This window comes from Monodelphis domestica, chromosome 1 (genome assembly GCF_027887165.1).
Source record: "Monodelphis domestica isolate mMonDom1 chromosome 1, mMonDom1.pri, whole genome shotgun sequence".
In the NCBI taxonomy this organism is placed as follows: Eukaryota; Metazoa; Chordata; class Mammalia; order Didelphimorphia; family Didelphidae; genus Monodelphis; species Monodelphis domestica.
The window spans coordinates 173,588,513-173,612,685 of record NC_077227.1 but is presented as its reverse complement, the minus strand read 5'-3'; the positions used below and the strand labels follow the sequence as shown (position 1 = coordinate 173,612,685).

General features: G+C 38.8%; 9 non-coding genes across 9 annotated transcripts; 6 read left to right on the top strand and 3 right to left on the bottom strand.

Annotated features, from left to right (window-relative positions):
- Positions 1-1,024: 1,024 nt before the first annotated feature.
- On the bottom strand, positions 1,025-1,106 carry TRNAL-UAG (transfer RNA leucine (anticodon UAG)). Its single transcript has one exon. It is a non-coding gene; the product is annotated as a tRNA-Leu (tRNA).
- A 6,476-nt stretch (positions 1,107-7,582) lies between these two features.
- On the top strand, positions 7,583-7,672 carry TRNAY-GUA (transfer RNA tyrosine (anticodon GUA)). The gene is given in 2 exon segments: positions 7,583-7,619; positions 7,637-7,672. It is a non-coding gene; the product is annotated as a tRNA-Tyr (tRNA).
- Positions 7,673-13,080: 5,408 nt separating this feature from the next.
- TRNAL-UAG (transfer RNA leucine (anticodon UAG)) lies at positions 13,081-13,162 on the bottom strand. The gene has a single exon. It is a non-coding gene; the product is annotated as a tRNA-Leu (tRNA).
- Positions 13,163-13,435: 273 nt separating this feature from the next.
- TRNAP-AGG (transfer RNA proline (anticodon AGG)) lies at positions 13,436-13,507 on the top strand. The gene has a single exon. It is a non-coding gene; the product is annotated as a tRNA-Pro (tRNA).
- A 446-nt stretch (positions 13,508-13,953) lies between these two features.
- Positions 13,954-14,025, bottom strand: TRNAP-UGG (transfer RNA proline (anticodon UGG)). Its single transcript has one exon. It is a non-coding gene; the product is annotated as a tRNA-Pro (tRNA).
- Positions 14,026-15,311: 1,286 nt separating this feature from the next.
- TRNAL-AAG (transfer RNA leucine (anticodon AAG)) lies at positions 15,312-15,393 on the top strand. Its single transcript has one exon. It is a non-coding gene; the product is annotated as a tRNA-Leu (tRNA).
- A 939-nt stretch (positions 15,394-16,332) lies between these two features.
- TRNAT-UGU (transfer RNA threonine (anticodon UGU)) lies at positions 16,333-16,405 on the top strand. The gene has a single exon. It is a non-coding gene; the product is annotated as a tRNA-Thr (tRNA).
- Positions 16,406-16,798: 393 nt separating this feature from the next.
- TRNAP-AGG (transfer RNA proline (anticodon AGG)) lies at positions 16,799-16,870 on the top strand. The gene has a single exon. It is a non-coding gene; the product is annotated as a tRNA-Pro (tRNA).
- A 4,554-nt stretch (positions 16,871-21,424) lies between these two features.
- Positions 21,425-21,496, top strand: TRNAP-AGG (transfer RNA proline (anticodon AGG)). Its single transcript has one exon. It is a non-coding gene; the product is annotated as a tRNA-Pro (tRNA).
- Positions 21,497-24,173: the final 2,677 nt, after the last annotated feature.

Sequence of the window (24,173 nt, the reverse complement as noted above, 5' to 3'; positions counted from 1 at the left end):
TTGGGTTAAAACAATTTATCTATTTAAGAAAATATAATCAAAGGAAAACTAAAAGCAAGCACTCAGCTGTTCAGCAAAAGGCTGACACGGAGACTAGTGCCTACTTATAGCAGTTTAACTGTCTGTGGTATATGATAACACTGCCTAAATGACAGAAATGATGTTATCATCTATTTAAGGCTTGTAGATTTTACCTTCATAACATCTTAACCAGATTCTACCTCTATCCCCTCAATTGCCAACACACTGGTACAAATCCTCATCACTTCTATACTAGACTATTGCAAAAGCCTGCTGGCGGTCTACCTGCCTCTAATCTCCTCCTCACTCCAGTCCACACTTCATTTAGCTGTGGAATGTGATCTTCCTAAAGCACAGGTCCAGCCTTCCCATACTCAATAAATTCCAATGGCTCCCTATTGCTTCTAGGATCAAATATAAAATTTTCTGTTTCAAGTTCAAAGTCCCTGCCCTCCACTCATCTTTTAGGTCCCTTTGCACCTTACATACTCTCCCACACAGGGCTCCCACTATACTTTGAGATCCAGTGATTGCTGGCCTCCTTGCTTTTCCATGAACAGGACACTCTACCTCTTATCTCTGGCATTTTCACTGGTTGTTTCCCAGGCCTGGAATGCTCTACCTACCCAAAACCCACCTTCTACAGGAAGTCCACCTTGTTGATTATCTTCGATTTATCCTTCATATATCTTGTTTTTACGTTGTCTCGCTGAGACAGGGGGCTTTTTACATTTTTATATTACATTAAAGACCAGGGACTGCTTTTTACATTTCTCTGTATCCTCAATTTAGCACATTTGCCTGACATGCTGTTTATAAGTTTGACCCTTAAACGGCCTAAAATAACGCCTTCTACACGCTCTGTTGAAAAAGTTAACACATTTATGTAATTAACACCAGCAGACTTCCGTTTTCTTTCAAAGACGTATTTATATATATTCACAAAGTAACAAGGAAATTTTTAAACAGTAAATTTGCTTTTAAAGTAAAAAACAGAATCTCATGGCAGCGGTGGGATTCGAACCCACGCCTCCGAAGAGACTGGAGCCTAAATCCAGCGCCTTAGACCGCTCGGCCACGCTACCTCTGCTGATTCCTTCCGGCATCCGTCTTTATCTCCTTGTTTGAGGGCAATTCATCGAGTGGCTTTTCTCTAGGATTCTATTTTCTAAACGGAAAGAAAACCAAGATTCTTCTTCCGTCCTTCATTTAAGGCCGCTTTCGTCTCAAATGACAGGATCGCCTGCAGTTTCCTAACTCCGGCCTTTCCTGGGACGCGGCTCCAGTCAAAGATTCCACCACCTCACCGCCCCAGAATGAATGAGTTCGAGACCAAGGAGCCCGCGGGAATAAAGGGTCTACGGACCAGTCCAGAGGGAGAGGGGAATAAGGGATACCCACCTAGCACCCAACAACTACGTCCTCTCTTTACCCAGATTCGCATTTGAGAATCTAGAGGATCCCGGAATGGGTATGGAGCTGAGCCGGACCTTGGGGCAATGAGAGGACCACTCTCTTAAATATAAAATATAAACTCCTCTGTAAAATATTTCACACTATGCCCTTTACCCCCACCCCCCACCCCCCCCCCCACCCCCCCATCTTTCTGCCTAATTGGACATGACTACTTCTGCAATCCTGGGATCTCTGGCCTTCTCTCAATTGCTCTTTCACGACTTTCCCATTTCCTGTCTCTTAGGCTTTAATTGACTGTCCCCCACTCCTGGAATGCAACCCCCCCTTTTTTCCCCCACTTCAAAGACTTATTTTTCTTTAAGATGCAGCTCAAGTACCATATAGGCTTTCCTGACCTCCTCTCCCCATTGATAATGCTTTGATAATTGATAATTCCCAACATGCTTTTTATTTAATTATATTGTGTAGATTTATATTTATGTTGTATTTCGTTTTCCATAAACACGTTGTCTCTCTATTAAAATGTAAGATCTTGGAGAGTAGGGATTGTTTCAGTGTTTTTTGATTAATTGGTTGATTGATTGATAGGGAAAGTCTGATTGATAGGGAAAGTCTGACCCTTTCGAGTGATAATTCTGGGGAGGGGAGGGGAGGAGAGGGAGGGGAAGAAAGAAAGGAAGAAAGGAAGAAAGGAAGAAAGGAAGAAAGGAAGAAAGGAAGAAAGGAAGAAAGGAAGAAAGAAAGAAAGAAAGAAAGAAAGAAAGAAAGAAAGAAAGAAAGAAAGAAAGAAAGAAAGAAAGAAAGAAAGAAAGAAAGAAAGAAAGAAAGGAAGAAAGAAGAAGGAAGAAAGAAAGAAAGAAAGAAAGAAGAAAGAAAGAAAGAAAGAAAGAAAGAAAGAAAGAAAAGAAAGAAAGAAAGAAAGAAAGAAAGAAAGAAGAAAGAAAGAAAGAAAGAAAGAAGGGAGGGAGGGAGGGAAGGAGGGAGGGAGGGAGGGAAGGAGGGAAGGAGGGAAGGAGGGAAGGAGGGAAGGAAGGAAGAAGGAAGGAAGGAAGGAAGGAAGGAAGGAAGGAAGGAAGGAAGGAAGGAAGGAAGGAAGGAAGGAAGGAAGGAAGGAAGGAAGGAAGGAAGGAAGGAAGGAAGGAAGGAAGGAATTTTGTAACCTGGTCAAAGGCTTGATGAAAAACTTCGTTTGTCTAGTTGCTGACTTCTGAGAGCCACGTGGGAAAAACTTAGGGCATAATCGATTCCTGTTTTAGACTCAAGTCCAGGCTATTTCATTGTTTCAGCTTTCTGTTCCTACCCTGTAGATGTACTCACCCACAGCAACAAGGAAATGTATCCTTCCTTTGCTGTCTTGGCTAAGCGAAGCAGAAGTCTGAAATGTGAGTTGTTTCTAAAGCAAATGTTTCCAAGGGTATTCCCCCCACACCCAACAAGCCAGATTTATTCTTAACAGAATAGTACTGATACTATATATACTGATATATATACTGATAGTACCAACATTGACCATTGATTGTATTTTAACAATTTGTGGCTTCTCTTTGTTGACTTGATTTATTTTGTAGGAAAAATCATGTAACTTGTTTACCTCTACTTTCTTCACATGACTTCTTAAATCTTCCATGTTTCCCTGAATTCTTCATATTTGTCATTCTTTACAGTATAATATATTAGTTCATTATAGTTATACACCATAATTTTTTCATTCCCTAAAATAAATAAACAAATAAACAAACAAATAAAAAAAAGGACATGTTTCCATAGCACCTAATTAAAATCCAATTCCTCTGATTTTACATACACACCAGCCTCTACAATGCTGTACTGAGACTCTAAGCAAGAGAGCAATTGCTTAGGAAGATAGTCCAGGGTAAGACTGTTTTGAAATCCAAGCAAAGGGAAGGTTGTGATAGGTCTCTTATACATATAACAAATGAATGGGCTGGGTTAGACTTTGAATTGAACAGCATCAGTCATTTCTTCCTCTAATCAAGGAATCTCAGAATTGGAAGGGGCCCCCAAGGGACTTAAGTAGATTTTCCTTCCTGAAAATCTATTTCTTTGCCGTGCAGTTAAGGCATTCGGCATATAATCTGAAGAGTTTAAATTTCACAGCAGTCAATCATAACTTTTGTTAAAAGTTTCTTTTTCTGATATTGAGGAGGATGTGGAAATGGCCTTAAAGATATAGCCCTAATACTCAGGATAACAGCAAAATGGAAAGGCCAGGCCTTTTACTTCTCCATAGCATTACTTCAGTATTTTTTATGTAATACTGGGAATCCTGTGTATGATGATCCTTTGCTCTCAGTAAGAGTTAAAATGCCCAAGAAAATGACCTTCTCTCAGGCAAAGGCTAGACTCTCAGACCTTGGAATTTGGGAATACTTGTGAAGCAAATCCTAACCTGGTGCTGCCCGATAAACCTCCCTTTTCTTACTTAAAAAAGGGTGGGGGGAACAAATATCAATAAAGAAAATAAAGGAAGAAAGGTAGCAAGAGTGGCTAGATTATACCAATCAAATGCAGAGGAGTCTTGTGTTTGAGGTGACAAGATTTTGAGAGCATTGAGAGATGAATTCTTGAGATATTTTAAATAAGACACCAAAGGCTTACAACTTATTAATAAAAAACAACAAGCATTTATATGCTATTTTCAATTTTGCAAAACATTCTTATATATATTATCTCATTTGATATTTGCCACAATGCTATGAGGTAGGTGCTATTATTACCCCCACTTCACAGATAAGATAAACTGACTTTGCCCATGGTCTCATAGTTAGTGGTAAAGCAGAATTCAGACTCACATCTTCTATTTACTATGCTACCTAGCTGCCACTGCTTCTTCTTCTCCATTTCCCAGACCCACCAAAACCCCAACTCTGAAAAAGGCTACATCTTTGAGGACAAGTAAATGGAAATTTTTTAAGAATACAAAATGGCTCTACATTTGTGACTAAAAATACATTTGATTTACACTGATGTACCCTGCATTCCACTGTCTCCCTCAATTATCCACAATTCCTTGAAAGATAAAACAACAAAGATGACTTTCTTCTTCTACCTTCTGATTGTGATAAATAAGGAAAGATTAATGAAATGGGGATATTTATGCTTACCAAATAAATTTTCCAATAATATGGAGATTATGTCCAAATAGAAGAAAGGTGAATGGGGGATTTCTTTCAGGTCCTCCTGTGTGTAGATGCCATTGGGTTGATCTAGTAATCACTCCAAATAGTTTGGCCTCGCTATCTACAATGGATAAACCAAACACCTGAAAAATTGTTCTGTTTTTCAGACTTTAACACAGTTAGATGAAGCACCTAGATAGATGGTGTGAAGATTGAATTTAGCTCTCCCCTGAGTGTAACAATGAAGGTACTTATCTCTGCCTTGACAGTCGTGATAGGGAAAGGATGTTTTTTGCAACAAACTGAGTGGTGCATACATCAGAGTGATTGACAAGAACATGTCACTCACCACTCAGTTTGTTGCAAAAACATCCTTTCCCTATCACACAGTGAAGATAAAATTGTAATCCCCTGTCTATTTTTATATTTTAATCCTCAAAGTGTTAACTCAGTATTTAAAGTAGATCCACCCATTTTAACCACAAAAAGGTGTTAACTAACTACAAAAGGTGTGACGCCCATTTCATACATTGAGTGGCAGTCTGCTGTTAGATGAAAAAATTTAGGGGAGGTGACACAAGAGAAAAAGGTCTTTAAATAAAGGAAACAGAGGCACACAAGGAGGGATGAAGAATGAAAAATAGAGTCACTTGGAAGAGAGACTGGAAGACAGACACTCAGACTTGGAGTGAAGACTCTTGGCTGTGGAACTGGACCCATGGAGGAGCTCTTGCAGGAGACCTCAGACTGCTTCCTTTTAGATGGTCACCGTGGTGAGTGTAAAGGCTGACTTACTTCCTTGCCCTTTCTGGAGGTGTGAACCTCAGAGAAAGGTCCATTGTCTTGAGACTCCTTTCCCCTGGCAAGGGCCTTAGAATTTTCTAACTGGCTCAGAGGAAGCTGGAGCTTTATACCTCTCTCTCTCTCCCCTTTTCTCTCTTCTTTACTATCTTCCCTCTATTGTAAAACTACCATAAATTTCATTTTACTTTAGTAATTCATTTTGGAATTTAGAAATGAAATCCCTGGTGACCATCAGTTAAATAATTCAGTCCAACCACTTATTAATATATTCAAATCCAACCATATAAATCTAACAATGGTCCATCTATTTGTATATATATCTTGGAAATATACTGTACATTCAATGTTGAGCTGAGTCCAGGATTGAAGAACTTCCTGGATTGATTTTGGGAACTTTTTCAGTGCTTTTAATGACCTTCAAACTTACATCTCACCATGGGATACTACTGGCCACTAGCCTGCCATTGAACAATTAGAAACAGACCCTAGGCCCATGCTCATGCCAGCAGTTAATGAATTATATTTATATCAGAGTGTCCTTTGGGAAATACCAATCTGTCTATCATCCTCAGAGTTGATAATCTCCCTCTTCTACCTTCAACCCTTTTGTGTGTAGCATTGATCTCTTCATTAATTGAAGGACTTAATCTGGGTTCATTTATCCATTTTGTCTCTTAAAGTTTGTGCCCAAACTACCTTAAACCAATTCTAGTTCCCATGAGAATTTTGGTGGACCCTTATCAGAGTATGATATGGCAGGATTAATGACACAAACATGGTTTAATTAATTGTTATTACAACAAATAAGCAAAAGGAATAAAGTCCAGCATATTCTGGCAGTTAACTGCCCTACGGGTTGTGAGCCTGAGCATTCCCCTCAAACTTAGACAGCTCCTAACCAGTCTAAAGATAAGTCCTCAGATTAGGAGTTTAAGGAAAGATACAATTCAAATACTGGACCATAATCTACCCATGGCTGCATCCATAGAATGCTACTAAAAGCGCCCCAATGCTAGAGTTCTTTGTGTATTTTTTTTCTACTCAAAGTTTATTTGGGTCCAATCCATGAATGGAATTTAACACAGTAATTCCTCTTTCCAGCCACTTTTTCTTGCTCACCTTTCTTATTGACTGCAACTTCCGATATGATCCCTTGGCTGTGTCCAAAACAGAAGTGATTATTTTCCCCTTCAGAATCCACTCTTCTTTGCTTCTCTGGTTCTATTGATGTCACCATCATCCTTCTAGTGGCCCAAGTTCACAACTTCAGTCACCCTCAGACCTTCCCTCTCCTTTGCCCTCCCTCATATTGAATCAATTGTCAAGTTTGGCAATCTTTCTAATTGGTCCCTTTCTCTCCTCACAAGGCCACTACCCTAGTTCTGTTCTTCATCACCTTTCTCCTGGACTATTGTAGTAACAACCTTCTAATTGATCTCCATGCCAAATGATGATATTACTAAGGCTCAGGTCCTAGACCATGTTAGTCTCTTGCTCAAGAAACTCTAGGGGCTTATTATTACCTCTATGATCAAACACCTACTTCTTTGTGTAGTGGATCTTTAACAATGTGGAACTGAACCCTTTGGGTGTGACTGACCTCTGAAGGCAAACGGGAAGGATATTGGAGACTGATTCAGTCTTTCTCCCTTCAAGCCCCGGAGGAACAGGGTGCTACCTGCAGAACTTTGCTGTCTCCTGGCATCTTTATTGGGTTCCAGGGAGCCAAAAAGTCCCGTTTCAGGATAAGTAGTGGCAGTTTGGGGAAGAGGGAGAACTGACAGAAACTAGCCAGCTATGGGAGGTTCCTAAGGCCACAAGATTTGGAAGCAGAAAATTTAGAAACGTCTGCAGTCATGAGATTACGGAGCTAATTATCCTTGATGAAATCCTAGGAGTCATTTAGTCTAACCTCATTTTACAGATGAGGAAATGTTCAAGACCCAGAAATGTTCAACGACTTACCCACGATCTCCTATTTACAGGAGAGGTGTTCTCTGGGTTTGAGAAATCTGCTGAGCCCCTAAAGGACTCTCATACCTGGCAGCAATCTTCCCTGCTGTCTTTGGCCTGAGATTTCAATAGTGAAATCTTGGGAGGCTTAAGATCAACACAAAAATTCATGCAACAGTACTGACGAGACAAACATGTAACCGCGACAGTGAGCAGAAAATTCTGTGCTAGAGACACGTTAACGGCGCCCTTCGATAGCTCAGCTGGTAGAGCGGAGGACTGTAGTGTGTGCTTCTGTAGGAATCCTTAGGTCGCTGGTTCGATTCCGGCTCGAAGGAGGCGTTACAAATTTTTCTTGTATTTATTTGCCATAAACACAATGCCAAATGAATACTTTCTTTGAGGTTTTATTATTGTTTCTCTTTTTCCGGTAAAATATTTAAATTTTCATGGAGACACTCAGAACCTCCTTTGTGAGAATGCATTTTCTAGATGGCTGGCCAGGATTAGGCATCTAACCTCATTGAAGGAAGGTGTCATTTAGGTTTGTTTCTTTTTAAATCCCAGTACTTAACACAGACCCTGACATCCAGAAACTTAATACAATTTCAAATTGTTTGATTAATTATGGGCCTCGAAAATTCCATATTCTAACCAAACAGATTTTCTACAAATACACTTTTCTTTTAATCCTTCTTTCTGTTTCTTCATATAATTCTTGCTGTTTTCCTTCCTCATTGGAATCATCTAGGTTCAGAGTTTGAATGAATATATTCTACAAGTATCCACTCACTTTCCACCAGAAAACTGGGACCCAGAAATTTATGTGACATCCAAAATCAGTCAGTATGTGGAAAAAATAGAATTTGAAATCTGGTTTTATAATTCCAGATTTAGCACACTTTCCACATACCAATTTCAATAAGCATTTAAGTGCCATATATGAGTCAGACATTGTGTTATGAGCTAGATATGCACAAAGTAAAACAGTCCCTGCCTCAAGGAATTTACAGCCTTTGTCTCTTTTTTAAAATTTTCTTTTAAATCACCTGACTTTTCATGTACTCTTTCCTTACTTAGAAAAGCTATCCCTTGTAACAAAGATAACTTACTTTCTCACAGTGTGGTGAAGAAACAACCGGCATTCATAAAATTAAACACAAAAATTTTATGAAGAAATTGCAGAGGAATGGCACAGACCTAATAAGGGTAGATTCTTGACAATGGAGAGAGTATTGTAGGCAGCACAATGAAAGGATTGGGGAAATGATATATGGGAATGGGAAAAAGGAGAAACACCAGATGAATGGGCCTGTCATGGATGTGTATGAGAGAGTACCAAGTGTTAGTAAAAAGGATCTGGGGCCTAAGCAGCCTACAATCTACACAAGCCTACAAGAATCAGAAAATGTTCACAGAGAAATTATCAAACTGTAGGTTGTCATGTCCTTCACTTAAGAACAAAGATAATGCTGATGTGATTATCAATCCATTAGAAATATGGGGAAAGGGATGAGAGTGTATCCACTCAGAGGAAGCAGAACAATTTCTCAGTCCCTGGTCCTTGTTGGTGAAAGCAGGAATCCCCAAGAGCTCAGGGATTATACAATAAAAGAATTATTCCAGCAGAGAGAGTTTGTTGAAGGATTTTTTTCTAATCAAAATTATATTACTGATATATAGATATGAGACATATAATTACATTATTTGAAAGTTTGATTATATAAATTTCTTTCATACTTGTGCATTTTTAAATAACCTTTTGTTTTAGGATTAATTCTAAGACAGAAGAGAGGCAAGGGCTTGGCAATTGGGGTTAAGTAATTTGTCCAGGGTCACAGAGCCAGAAAATGTCTGATTCTAGATTGAACCATGGTCCTCCAACTCCAGCAGAGGCACTCCATCCACTGTGCTACCTAGCTACCTCAACTCATTTGGTGAATTTTTTATATCAACTTTTAAACTTTAATTTCAACCAGATTAGGCACTTTGATTTCTAATCAGAGCAGGTACTGCTAGCAATACAGATTCTGGATAACACGTTTTCTGACCAGTAGATCCTTAGGGGCAGCCCTCTTTCTTGGTCATTCTCACTTTCCTAATCTATTTCCATCATATTTTAAAAAATATTTTATTTTTCTCAATTACAATTTGGACATTTGTTTTTTAATTTTTTGAGTTCCAAATTCTCTTTCTCCCTTACCTCCTTCCCTCTCCCTTCATTGAGAAGGCACAAAATTTGATATAGGTTAAACAGGTGCAGTCATGTAAGACTTATTCATAACATAACTATTATGTAAATATAACAGACCCCCCCCCCAAAAAGAAAGAAAGTAAACTAATAGTATGCTTCAATCTGCATTCAGACTCTTTTTGTTCTTTCTCTGGAGATGCATAGCATTTTTCATCATAAATCTTTCAGAATTGTATTTTATCTTTACATTACTGAGAATAACTGTCATTCACAGTTGATCATTGTATTGCTGTTGCTTTATACAATGTTCTCCTGGTTCTGCTCACTTCACTTTGCATCAATTTATGTAAATCTTTCCAGGTTTTTCTGAAATTATCCTGGTCATTTCTTATGGCACAATAGTATTCCATCACAATCACATGTCCCACAGTTCTCAGCCATTCTCCAGTTAACAGACATATCCTCAATTTCAAATTCTTTATCACCACAAAAAGAGTTGCTATAAATATTTTTCTACAAATAGGTTCTTTTTCCCCTTTTTAAAAAATATACCCTTGGGATATAGATCTAGTAATGGTATTTTGGGGTCAAAGGCTAAGCAGTTTTATAGCCCTTTGGGCATAGTTCCAAATTGCTCTACAGAATGGTTGGATCAGTTCACAATTTCATCAACAGGGTATTAGTATCCCAATTTTCCCATATCTCCCCCAACATGTATCATTTTCCTATTCTGTCATATTAACCAATGTATCATGTGTGAGATAATACCTCAGAATTGTTTTAATGTTCATTTCTCTAATCAATAGTGATTTAGAACATTGTTGCATATGACTATAGATAGCTTTGATTTCTTCTGAAAATTGCTTATTCATATACTTTGGCCATTTATCAACTGAGGAATGACTCGTATTCTTGTAAAGTTGACTCCATTCTCTAAATATTTGAGAAATTAGGCCTTTATCAAAGAAAGTTGTTGTAAATTCCATCCCTCCATCCTCACCCTCCATTTTCTGCTTTTTTTCTAATCTTGGTTGTTTTGTTTTTGTTTGTGCAAAAATCTTTTTAATTTGATGTAATCAAAATGATCAAGGGTAGATTCTTGAAAAGTTTTTATACAACTTTTGAAGACAGTAGAGGTTGTGGATTGGTGGTAAATTCTAGAAAAGGTAGTCCATTTAGGTATGTGTTGGTGGGGGGGGGGGTACTTGGGGGTCAGGACAGATTACTCAAGCCAAAGAAGGCAAGAATGAACCAGATCTATGTCACAAAAAGACTGAATTTCTTAGAACAGGGGGATGATGCTTTAAAAAAAATGATGAGCAAAGAATCATTGATGGGTTTGTGAAAGGCCTTGAATACTAGGCTGAGAAAGTTAAAGAAACAAGAAGTGAGTCTTCAGAAAAGAAAGGCGATTCTTCAGAAACTCAAATTGTCTTTTAGATAGCAAATGGTGAGAAGAAATGATTATTTACAAAGGAGAATAAAGACGACATAGTAGAGATAAACAGTGATTAAATAAGGGAAATTGACATAAGCACTGAATGTATGAGAAGCTAAGAACAGAAGGAAGGAAGGTGGGATTATCATGGCACCAAGTCAATTCATGCACAAAAATATAACAGATATAGAAATAGAATGGAAGACAGAGCTCCAGGTTCTCGTTTTGTCTTGGGGATTCCTAAATCTTAGTGTATTTTTGGGTTTACAACTTCTTTAGGGAAATATTTTTCTGATTTAGTTCCCTGGAATCATGTTTGTCAGTTTTAAATTTATGATCTGCAGAAATGAATTGCTAAAATAGAAACTCAGATCCCTGGAAAATGAAGTGTTCAAGAAAAAAGAATCATGTTTGTCAACATTACATTTTTGATCTATTGAAATGAGTTGCTGAAATAGACTTGGTTCTCTGGGTACCTACTGTCACCCAGTGATAATTAAGTCTACTAGATGGAAAGAAAATTGTATAATATGGACAATGAGAAATGCCAGGAGTCTTCCTCCTGGCTTCAGTTTGGCCTTGTGGAAAACATCTAAAGAGGATTTCTGCGTGGAGATCCTTAAAATTCAACTTTTATTTAGGTAATTTGTTGCCTAAATGGATAGAATCAAAGGCATGTTTGTGGTTCCCTCTTCCCACTTTTATGTGACATAATTCTAGCAATACTGGCAACAGCAATAAAAGAAAAGAAAAAAATTGAAAGATAAATATGAGTGAAGAGGAGACAAAATGATTGCTATTTGCACATGATATAATGTTCTCACAGGAAATCCCAGATAGAAAAGTAATTAATTGAGGCAATTAAGAACTCAAGTAATGATTTTTTAAATGAAAGAATTATTAAAATGGACAATTGAGACAATCAGTGTAATATATGACTTGAGGAAGGTTCCAAGGCAGGATCATGTAATGGTATATTTAGGCTCTCTAAGCTATGCCAAGTTTAGAAGACTTTATCCTTCAAGTGTTTATTATTCTAGGAGAAAGGAATAATTAAAATAGAAATAAAACTTTTTATTGGCATATAATATGAAAAGATGCAACTAAAAACTGGGGAACTAACTAAAAATGTAATACAAGGTTCTTCCTTCCTTCCTTCCTTCCTTCCTTCCTTCCTTCCTTCCTTCCTTCCTTCCTTCCTTCCTTCCTTCCTTCCTTCCTTCCTTCCTTCCTTCCTTCCTTCCTTCCTTCCTTCCTTCCTTCCTTCCTTCCTTCCTTCCTTCCTTCCTTCCTTCCTTCCTTCTTAGAATTGATACTCTGTATCAGTTTCATGGTAGAAGAGTAGTAAGAGCTAGGCAACTTAGGTTAAGTGACTTGCCCAGGGTCACATGGGTAGGAAATATCTGAGGCCAGATAGGCCTACTTCTTTGTGAAATATTTTTTAGAACAAGAGTGCTTTTTGACTTCGAACCTGTGACGAGTGAGAAATTTTAATCCAACAACACTAAGGCAGTTGTAGAGTTCAATACTTAATGAATGGAATGGTACAGCAAATACTGAGTGATTTGCAAATGAATTGACCTTTCTAATTCCCAGTGATATTCTCCAAAGATGTTACCAAACTGATCACTAGTCCATACATATAAAATGTATAGTCAAGGTTCTGTATAATTATTCTTTTTTTTTTTCAGTTTCAAAAATGATCTTTCTCCAAAGGATATGATTAGTTCAAAGGTCATCTCAAGTTGGGTGGTATCTCCACTTTATCAGACGGGCACATTTGGCAGAAGGAAATGGTCATGTGAATTGAAGGTATTTTAAAAAACAAAACAGATTAAGTTTATAACCATTAAGAATATTTTGACAAAGCAATAATTATGTGCTTTTCCGACTTAATTTTGGAAGCCAATTGTGTAAAATTTGAAAGGCTTTGGTTTTTATAAGCTCTTTTTTTACTACTGTTTGCTATAATTTCCTTTATTGGGCAACTTTGGGATAGCTCAGATTATTCATAATACAAGGAGATAAGGGCTTAAATAATAGTTGATTCCTTTAGGAAAATTATAAATGTAGTGATTTACAGGTTTTTCTGAGAAAAATGAAAACAATCTTATTGGCAGCGGTGGGATTCGAACCCACGCCTCCGAAGAGACTGGAGCCTAAATCCAGCGCCTTAGACCGCTCGGCCACACTACCAAGTACACGTAGAATTTTCATACCTAATTTCTTCAGGAAAAGGTTTTCTTCCTTCTATTGAAGATGTAGAGATTGAAGGTTTTATTGTTCAAATGATACCGATATTTGTTGGGTTCTTGGCCGGAAGCTACGGCAGAAGTTAAAGCCAGTCCCCATTCAGAGGCTTTTCGGTTTTTCTTTGAACTAGAAAAGAACAAGAATTTTTAAAAACGCAACTGTTTTCATTGTAAGTAGTTATGCTAGAGGAAGAGAGAGAAGAAGTTACTTTGTATCGGCTCGTTGGTCTAGGGGTATGATTCTCGCTTAGGGTGCGAGAGGTCCCGGGTTCAAATCCCGGACGAGCCCATTTTGTTGACTGGGCCTTGGAAGCAAGATCAAAAGGGACAGGACTAATTCTCAGACACCCTGCTGTGAGTCACCTGAACGTTCGCAACCAGGTGTACAAGAAAACCAGTGTTGTATGGCGGATTCTTACTCTCCACTATCACTATTCTTCCACCCCCAGCAATACACAAATACGTAAACTAGCGGTTTTAGGGCCAGGGACCCGAACAAGGGCGAAGTTCCCAGGTACAAGGGTGGGTGTAGTCCAGATTCCAGAGGTGGGTAGGAGAAAAAAGGTTGAAAATAAGGTACGGGGAATTATTTGCATAGTCCTTTGGGAAATTAGAAGTAAACCCCACCTGTTCCTGCCTTGATGGTCCCAATAATAGCACAGAACGGATGTCAGGGATCGATTGTTGAGAGATTACATCCGGGATCAAATCTCCTTAGGAGGTTAAAAAGCAAAAGGGCTCGTCCGGGATTTGAACCCGGGACCTCTCGCACCCAAAGCGAGAATCATACCCCTAGACCAACGAGCCTGTTAGAAAAGAGATGTGCTGAACTCTGCTCTGTGTTCTGTAGAGCTGTCCATTTGCTGCTTTTCTAGACTGACGTTTAGTTCCTATTTTTGAGATTCCCAAATAAATACTTGTTTTCTTTCCTTGACCTTTTCTTCCCCTCCTTCAAGCACCATTCTCACTTCCCCAGGAAAGGCAAGTCTTTTGCTTCTGGTTACATTCCTAGGGAGAAGAGAGGAATTGGAAAGGAAGGGAGCGGGGCGCGAAGAACGAGTCATCCGGGAAGGAGGAAAGAGTAGAAAGAAGGAGAAGGGAGGGGGCAGGGAAAGGAAGTACAGGGAGGGAGAGAGACCCGAGTGACCTAAAAAGAAGCTAGAAAGTTATTTTTGCTGACTCTCAGGAGCTTGACTGGAACTTATTTCTACAAGAAAACAGCTCGCATGCCCCCAAGGGTTCTTTCTAGCTGACCCACAATAATGGGGGTCTCTTTTGTGCCTTGGGAGGGCAAGACTGACTTCTGGAACCCTCAGACTGGGAGCTGGGCAACTTCTCCCAGATGCCACGTCAGCCTTGTCCGTTTAATCTTCAAAGGGTCTTTTGCGCCACCCTCTGGCACAGTATTATTACTCCGTCTTTTGGCATCACTCCTGCCCCAAACCAACATGCAAGAACCAGACTCGTAGATTACAGGAAAATAATCACAGCCCATAGACTCTTTAAATCACGGGTTCTTAATCTGGGGCCACAGCAGGCTCTGCGGATAGATTTCAGAGGGTCTGTGAACATGGACGGGAAAATACACATTTATATAGAATTATATGCCGTTATTAGAATTATATAAATTTAATCATAAAAGTCATATATATTTATGAATACATATTTGTGTGTGTATGTGTATCAAGTTTTCAGGCCCGGTGAAATCTATCCACGGACCCTGCTATCTAGCTATGTGTGTACATATATGCACATGGATGAGTACACTTATCGACATATAACATACATGAAATTTTACTAGCTTCTCATTTATATTGAGCATATGTAATATACAGCATACATACACCTATGTATGCAAGTCTTTCTTTTCACTGATCTCTCATACTGCCAGAAGAGTTGAAGGGACGCAGCACGGTAAGAACGCCTGCTTTAAACCAAGGGAACTGGAAACGTGAACTCCTCTGGATTTCACCTCTTATCACAGAGTTATCAATAACGACAGACTAAAATCAATGACTCACAGAATGACTGTGACTAACAGGAAAAGATCAGTGCACCTCGCATGAAAAGCACACCACGCGGCTGTCGTAAGTGGTAGCGTGGCCGAGCGGTCTAAGGCGCTGGATTAAGGCTCCAGTCTCTTCGGGGGCGTGGGTTCGAATCCCACCGCTGCCATGTTTTTGGCCCATGGTTCCTAAATAAGTGCATAAATGTCTACAGTTGTTGGTGATTTGCCTGACTTTTTTGGATGTCAAGCCAAGAGTAACTTCTCCAGAATGGGCAAAATGGAAAAACAAAAAGACAAAGAAACTGATAGAGTAACCTCCAAGGCAAAGAAAGAGCCTGACGTATCTTGAAATTTCTACTTAACGTTTCTTGAGCCTTTGTATTAATAAGCAAATTCCAATTTAGCAAATATTTCTTAAGCACCTATTTTGCGCAGGGCGCTGGGTATAGAAAGAGATAAAATTGGACACCACTCTTGTTTTTGAGAATCTTACAATCTAATAACTACTGTATACATTAAATCAACAAAAGACAGCACATCCAGAGAATGTGTCCTGACTCCCTCAGAGCTAGTTTCTAATAATATTCTACAGACATCAAATTCATTCGGAAAATGTTTATTCCTCTCCCTATGGCCTCCTTCCCTATCTTTCAGTTCTAGACCTTATTGGTCTCCCCCAAGTCTCTGGAGAGATACGGAAAAGGGTAGAGGAGAGAGAATGAGGATACACCCAATGAAATAGAAGCACTTTCCCATTTTTCACTCAGTTCCCTTACCAAAAAGCTCTCTCGGAGGGTGATTATTGTTCCATAACGACTGAAATTTATTTTCTATCCGTTTTCCTTAGAAAATTTGTCTTAACATTTTCTAGGGACAAGATAATAGGGCCTGGGATGAACGAACAGAAACTGCCTCTTTGAAGAATTCCTAGAGAAAGTTTAGAAATGTTTTTATTTAAAGAGGAAGAAGTTGGCTAAATTGTAGGTTTCAGTCTCAAAGGCAAGAATCTAGTTTACTCGTTATTTTTTATCTTCATAAAATTTACTAGTTGTCTATTTTCCTGCAAAGCTTACAAAGAGGAGAAGAGAGGAACTTGTTTCCATGGAGGCTCCATAGCTCAGGGGTTAGAGCACTGGTCTTGTAAACCAGGGGTCGCGAGTTCAAATCTCGCTGGGGCCTCGTGAATGTTTTTTAAATTGGAAATGCTGGTTTCTCTTTGTATTCTCAAAAATGACAAAAGCGGAGGGCTGATGAAAGCGAAAATAAAATTGTCCGCCTCTGCTCTACGGATTCCAGTCATTCCTGCAGCCTTCATTTACTAAGGAGTCCGAAAGCTTCAGACCTGGACTTGGAGCGCTCTCGCCACAGGATATGTTGAGTACACGACAGATTGTGGGCTGCGGCCTTCCTTCCTTGGCACTAGGAAAAGGCAAAAGAGAAATCGCTTCCTTCGAGATCGTAAACAAAGGAGAATTCCAGCCAGCAGGCGGCACTAAAATATCTTCCTGCTTTGGAAACAAACTCTGACGTATGCGTAGGCCTTGAAGTGAACTTTAAAAAGTTTTCTTGTGTGGCTCGTTGGTCTAGGGGTATGATTCTCGCTTAGGGTGCGAGAGGTCCCGGGTTCAAATCCCGGACGAGCCCAATTTTGTATGTGTTAAAATAGAAACCTTGAGGGGCTCAAGCAATCTACTTCTTTCCCCGCCCTCCCTGAATGGCATGTTGATGATGTTACAGACCCCAGAGAATTTCTTGAATTATTGTTGTTGCCAACGTTTTGTACTGAAGTCTCAGTTCTTGCCTGTTAGTACAAATCTGTCACCTAACTAGCATGTGTGGCCTTTGACAGAAATTCCTCTGGGTGCTTCTACTTCAGATTGCCATGTGGTGATCTAAGATTCCCATCGTTATTTACAAGTTGTCTCCCTCATTAGGAGACCTCCTTGACGCCTACGACCCTTTCTTTGTAATTTCCGCAGCACAGCACAACATAGCCCAGTACCTTGCATGTAATGTTTAGTAAACGTTTGCTAACTGACGGTGTTTCTTAATTGTTTGTTGAGGAGAGCGATTGAAATGCTTAACTTGATTACTCCAACGTGGTTGTTGGCAAGATCCAATGGGAGTTAACACTTTCCTGTTACTCAGATGCTACTCTAGATGTGTGCTTTGGGTAACCGCAAGAACTGGAAATTAAAGTCGAGTTGAACCTCATACAGTGAACATGAAAGGTCAGTTCAAAACAAGGTCCTCCAAACTTAAATAGATGATATACATATATGTAGGGTTTACGGAAACATTGAGATTTTGAGCAACTTTCTTCAAATATCTTTCCTTGAATCAGCACCATAGTTGGAATTAGGGCTTCTGGGATTCCTCTACCAGCCACTTAGAACGAAATCTAGTACATAGTAGACAATAAATACTGACTGACCCCTGCTAGCTACGCATTGCATAAGGGCAAAAATATGGATGGTGGTAAGTCTTGATAGGCCCAAGTCCCCTTTCCCCCCTTTTCCTGTTAGACTCCCCTTCCCCTATATTTGCTGGAATTCCAGAACAAAGCAGTTGTTCCACTCCACAGGTCACTTTCCATACTGTGATCCGACAGATCCATGATAGATTAAAGTTCTGATCCTATACTACCCGTACCATGTTAGCAACCATACAATCATGGGAACCAGCTACTTACTACCCTGAAACAGACAACGGGACAAGTCCCAGGTTACCTAAGCCCTGCACACCTAACTTTCACAAACCCATAAAACCCTCTAATAGAAGCTCTTTGCTAACTCTCAGCTTTGAGTCTCTCCCCTTTGTCTTTATCATGCCTGATAAAACTTGCTTTATTGCCCCACTCTGGTCTCATATTGCCTCCTGTGTAGCATCCCCATTAGTCAGATCTGACATTGTTTTATTCTTAATGTTGGATCCCCCAGACTGAAAACTTTTCTGTGCTTTTCACTTTATCTCCTATAGACTGCAAGCTTCCTTGGGTCCAAGAACTTTTTTTTTTCTTGATCTTCCTGTCCTCAGACCTAATATAATGCTTGACATATAATTTATATTTAATAAATCTTTTCTGAATAAATGTTGAATGAAGGCCACTGTGAAGATGATAGCTTATTCTCATAAATCTGTTGCAAAGGATGAGGAAATAAATGATTCTATGAACAACATCATAAAATCCTACTGAATCAATATGTATTTTAATACTTGGTGACTTCAATGAAAAGATTAGCATGGGTGAAAAGGGGAAGAAAATGAAATCTATTGGGAAGAGATGACTGGAGAAAGAAACAACAGAGTACAAAAATAAACTCCTTAGAAACTTCATGCTATATGTTATAATTTACTTCTTCAAGAATATTTTTTTAAAGTACTGGACAAGATGAACATTGAATAGTATGACACAAATGAAGTTGGGCACATCTTAGAGAGGAGATGATTCACAATTGATATGGGAATTATTTTGAAAACAACAATTTATGTACCTTGGAATTGTGTAACCCTGATTTAATGGGGGGAATATAAAAACAGATTAAATTAGAAAAAGAAATAAAAGCAAAACATTTAAAGTGTAATTAAAATACTTAAAGTAAGTGGATGAAAGAACAGACTTGGATACATAGTAGCAAAATTTTAAGTTTAACAAATAAAAGTGAATTCTACAAGGAGGCCAAAAGTGCTTAGAAAATGTCTCTACTAACAAATATTTCATCTCTTGTCAAGATATGAAAGTAAAAAGAAACACCAGTATATAAACTAATTTGTGATATCTTACAGAGGAGGGTAGTAGAAGACTGTAAACATTTTTTTTTTTGGAAAGCAGTAAAAAATGGGGAGGAAAAAGTCCATTTTATAGGAAATAAAGGGAGATGCAGAGGTAAAATTGACATGACTTGGCAACTGATGGAATGTTGGAAAGATATCCATTAAAGATGAGAAAAGGTTAATGATAAACTAAGGTTTCAAATTTTGGAGGCTAGGAATAGTGGCTTCCTCAACAGAGAGAGGAATATTGTAAGAAGGGAGAGATTAGTAAAGGACAGGTGGGATACATGATAGAAAGATAATGAATTGGGAAATGAGATGAGAGGAAAAGAGAATAAGTTGGGGGTAGGGAGGATGGAGCAAATTATTTTATACCTATGTTCTATGAAGTTCCAAATCTTTTTCTCAGGTTGGGAATAATGAAGATGAAAGGAGAAGGAATCAAATTAGCTACAAGCATGGATCACTCTGCTCCAAAATGGCTTTGCAGTTTCTGTCTTTCTTATTTCAATCCTAGTGTGATCTAATTTAAGATGTGCTCCCTAAACAACACAAACAATCCAACTACAAAGTCCATGAATTTGGATTTTCCAGGGCTCTCTGCACTCACTCTGACAATGCTATAGCTCATAATTCCTCAACTCCAAACCTGAAACAGTTCTAAGCAACTAGTTGTCATGATACCCATAGTTCTATATTGCTGGGGATCTAAATACTCTCCACTGCCAGGACTCCCAGTCCCTTTCCATAAGCCTGCCGGTTACACCAGTTACACTGGTGTCTAGATAAAAACTTAAGATGACTGTGAGGGTTACAGACTCATAACTCTTGGGCCCAGATATGCCCAAAGAGTTGAGATTTTGTCTGTATGAAAGTAGTCTCTATAAATCTTCATTATTGTTCCATCGTGTCCAATTCTACAGGACTCCATTTTAGGTTTTAAGATATTGGAGTGGTTTGTTATTTCCTTCTTCAGCTTATTTTATAGATGGGAAAATAGGCAAACAGGGTTAAAGTGTTTTTTGCCCAGGGTCTGAGGTTATATTCAAAATCAAATTTTCCCTACTCCAGGCCCTGGTCTAGCCTGTGCCACCTAGCTGTAAATCTTAGTGGATAGTTTAATGGGTGATTAAAGTTTTCTGATTTACTTACAGAGAATTTGACATCTTTTCTGAGAAGCTTGAAAAGTCTCTACTTTCAGTATGGCGATATACGCCATTGTTTCAGCTCCTCTAAAACAGCCTGTAAGAATACAGTGAGAATTGCAAACCACAGTAAGAATAGACCTTTGAGAGTTGGTTCTAATAATTGCTAAACCCCAAGTAGGCTTAAATAGTAATGACTCTAAAACCTAACAAGATGGGATTTGAGGTCAAACTCTCAAGCATTTTGGATGCTTTGATCAAGTGCCTTTAATCCCTCAGCCACAGTACCATCTAGAGTTCCATAGTCTAATTCTTTGCACATATACTTACCTCTCTGACTAGGCTTCTATTTCGTTTTGTTTCACACTCACAACTACACAGTAGCTTTCATATAGAGACAACTGGGACCAACTGAAAGAGTTCATGTTGGAGGGTTGACAGAATTCAGAATGTCCTGTTAGAAAAAGAGCAAGGACAGTGCCCAGGGAAGCTGGTAGGGAGGTGGGAGAGAAGAAAGTGTGTGAGAAGGAAATCTCTCCCCATTGGTCTGGGATGTATTCTAACTCCAACCCAATTGAAAATAAAAAGGGAACAGACTAAAAACAAGGCATTTGGCAGCACAGAAGTCTGGAGACTCTTTCCCTTAGTGAAGCAGAGGACCTCAAACTTTGAAAGGTCCTGAATATCTTAGTCCTCCATTCTTCTGGCCTTCAGATGGAAAGGAAAACTTCCAGAAACGCTTGCGTACCCTTCCCTCTCTTTTCCCAATATCGCCTTTCTCATCAAAGATCTTTTCTCCCCAAAATAAACTCTCCATAATATTGGATGGTGCGTGTAGTCCAGACCCTCAAGATGCCAAAGGTCTGCTCTTTTCATGGCTGGTACGTTGCAGAACTAAGAGATACACTGACAATAATCGCGTTCCCCCACTGTTCTCATAGGTTGGCCTAGCATAATTTGTTTGACAAGATCTCTGTTTGAGGGATTATTCCAAAACCGTTCCATCTACATTTTTATTCCTCCCCGAAACTATAAAAATGAGCACCGGGGAGAGGAGGGGGCGAGGAGGAGAAAGGTGGCAGAGGGCGGAAAGAATAGGAAAGTTTATGAACGCAAAAAATTTCTGAATGCTTGGTTGTGTGGAGTGAAATCGTAGAGATTAATTTTGTCCGGTAGGTGGCTCCCGATCCCCAACTCTTACAAAATGTTAAGTCAGAAAAGTTTGACGTGGCTGGAAACTTTTGTCTGAACTCAATATATCCTGAAGACCCGTCCCCATGGCTCGTTGGTCTAGGGGTATGATTCTCGCTTAGGGTGCGAGAGGTCCCGGGTTCAAATCCCGGACGAGCCCTGTTTTTGCACAACCCCTATATACAGTATTAGGTATCAGTAATCCTAGACAGAAAGCTCTCAAGTATTTCTAACTTCCCATATTACAAGGAAAAAAGAAAAACTTCTTTCCCAAGCTGTTGTGTTGTGTTGTGTTGTGTTGTGTTGTGTCTTTGAATCTCAAACTATTGATGTACTGTAACATCTACATGTACTCAGATTTTTTTTTTAATTAAGTGCTACGAACAAAAAAAAAAGACAAGGAAAACTCATATTCTACAATATTTAATATATATGGCCCAAGAAGCAAAATGCTCTAATTCACTAAACTTTAGTTTGCATACATAAAACACCTAGCATATTCAAGCCATTATGATGGGTTCTGGAGACCCAGAAAGCAAAAATAAATCTGTCCCTATCCTCTAAGAGTTTACATTCTTTGGGGCAGAAATATACAACTTGTTTTCACGTTTGTCTATTTTTTTTATATTATAGGTTTGATCTATTTTAGGTTCCAAACTTTGCTGCCAGCACAAGTACACAAATGATAGAAGGTAAATGGTGTCCCAAAAGTCTTAGTGCAATTTGAGTTTTTTAATAGCTTGTACTGTGTATACTCTATACAATACATTTTTTTAAACCGATATCTTCTATCTTAGAATCAATACTGTATATTTGTTCCAAAACAGAAAGAGAGATAAGGGCTAGACACGGAGGGTTAATTGATTTGCCCAGGCCACACAGCTAAGAAGTATCAGAGGTCAAATATGAACCTAGGACCTCCTATCTCGACCCCTGATTTCAATCCACTGAGCCACATAGCATCCCCCTTATTCAATATTTTTTATATAAAGTCATTTTCTACAGACATGACAAAATTTCTTTGCCTTCCAAGTCCTTTATCCTTGTGCTGGTAACTACTATTGTCAAGATGAAACCATTCATAAAGGCTGTTTAGGGAAGTATGAAAGGACAGACAAGTATTTGTGGTTCCTTATAACTTTTCATATTCCTCCATCCTGTATAAGATACTATGAAGAAAGCTAAGGAAACACTGTATATTTATTTGCTATCTCTCTTGGGGAAATTGAGCTCCTTCTTAGACTAACAAAATTTTAACTTTGCAATCTATGATTTTAGGAAGAAGTCTATTTCTATATGTGGTAGTGGCTTAGGGGCAGCATATATGAGTGAGTACCACATACTTACACACATACACACACACACACAGGATAGGAGGCAAGAATTTTCTGCATTTTCTATTGGTCCCTATTGTCCAAGAAGCCAGCAGCTGTTCTCTTTGGAACACTAAACTGAGAATGCGATAGGACCTTGTCTTTGAAGAGATGATTAAAAGTTCCCACAAAATATCACAAGCAAACTTCATTGATTACTTTAAAAAAACAAAAACAAAAAAAACTTCTCTTCAGATGTCCTGATATAGAAGTTAGCTTTGAGCTATGGGCCCATCTCTGAGGATGAAGGAATCTACATCTCACAGGGAATGATGGGAGTTTTTCACCTTCACAACGGTACTTGCTTGCTGAGTTTTGGTGTAACCCAGAAATGGGCATTCACTCAGTGAGTGATGAAGTGGAGGGGTAAACACATAGAAAAACAGACACAGTAGGAGTCAGTGTTGTAATAGGATCTCTGAGCTCAAGTCAGGCCCTGTCGGTCAAAGAAAAGACTGGGGGGAGGGGAGGGATTAAAATCAAAAGTGATATTAGCTGCAAAGGGAAATGAAGTGGGGACAGCAATGAAGGACCTTTTAAATATTTTTATGTGTACATTTTTTAACATTTAAAAATAAATTCTTCACAATGTTGGATGCCACACATGGCACAGACCCTCAAGATACCAAAGTTCTGTTCCTTTCACAACTGACACATTGCAGAACTAAGAAATGCACAAACAATAATCATGTTCCCTCAGTATTCTAAAAAGTTGGCCTAACATAATTTGTTTGACAAGATCTCTGTTCCCCTAATGCCCAAGAGGGTAGTTGGAGAGTTGGGGGGGGGGATGTTAAAAGACTGAGCCTCTTCTGGAACTCTGATTAGAGGGGAGATATTTGGAAGATTTTTAAATAGAATTTGGCTTTCTTTCCCTAAGGAAGATAAATTGTTTCTAAGTCTTAGAAATATGCTAAGTTCCCTCTTCTTCTCAGCCACAATGTTTCTTTATAAAAGAGTTACAACTGAGCTCAACGTCAAAGACTTTCTGTTCTACAGAAAACAAAGGAAGGATACAATATAACATTTTCCCTTTCAGCTTTCTAGTTCTCTTTATCTTTAATTCTTTCTGTCTCTCTCTGAATATCATTGATTGTCCCTTGAAAAAACAGGCCTGGGATCTTTATAACAAAAAAACTCGGACAGAGGTCTAATTACTCAAATATATAATGAGCTAAAGCAATTGTACAAAAAAAATCAAGCCATTCTCAATTGATAAACTAGCAAGGGACATGAATAGGCAATTTTCAGATAAAGAAATCAAAACTATCAATACATGAAAAAATGTTCTAAATCTCCTATAATCAGAGAAATGCAAATCAAAACAACTCTGAGGTATCACATCACACCTAGCAGATTAGCTACATGACAGCAAAGGAAAGTAAGGAATGCTGTAGGGGATGTGGCAACATTGGGACATTAATGCATTGCTGGTGGAGTTGTGAATTGATCCAACCATTCCAG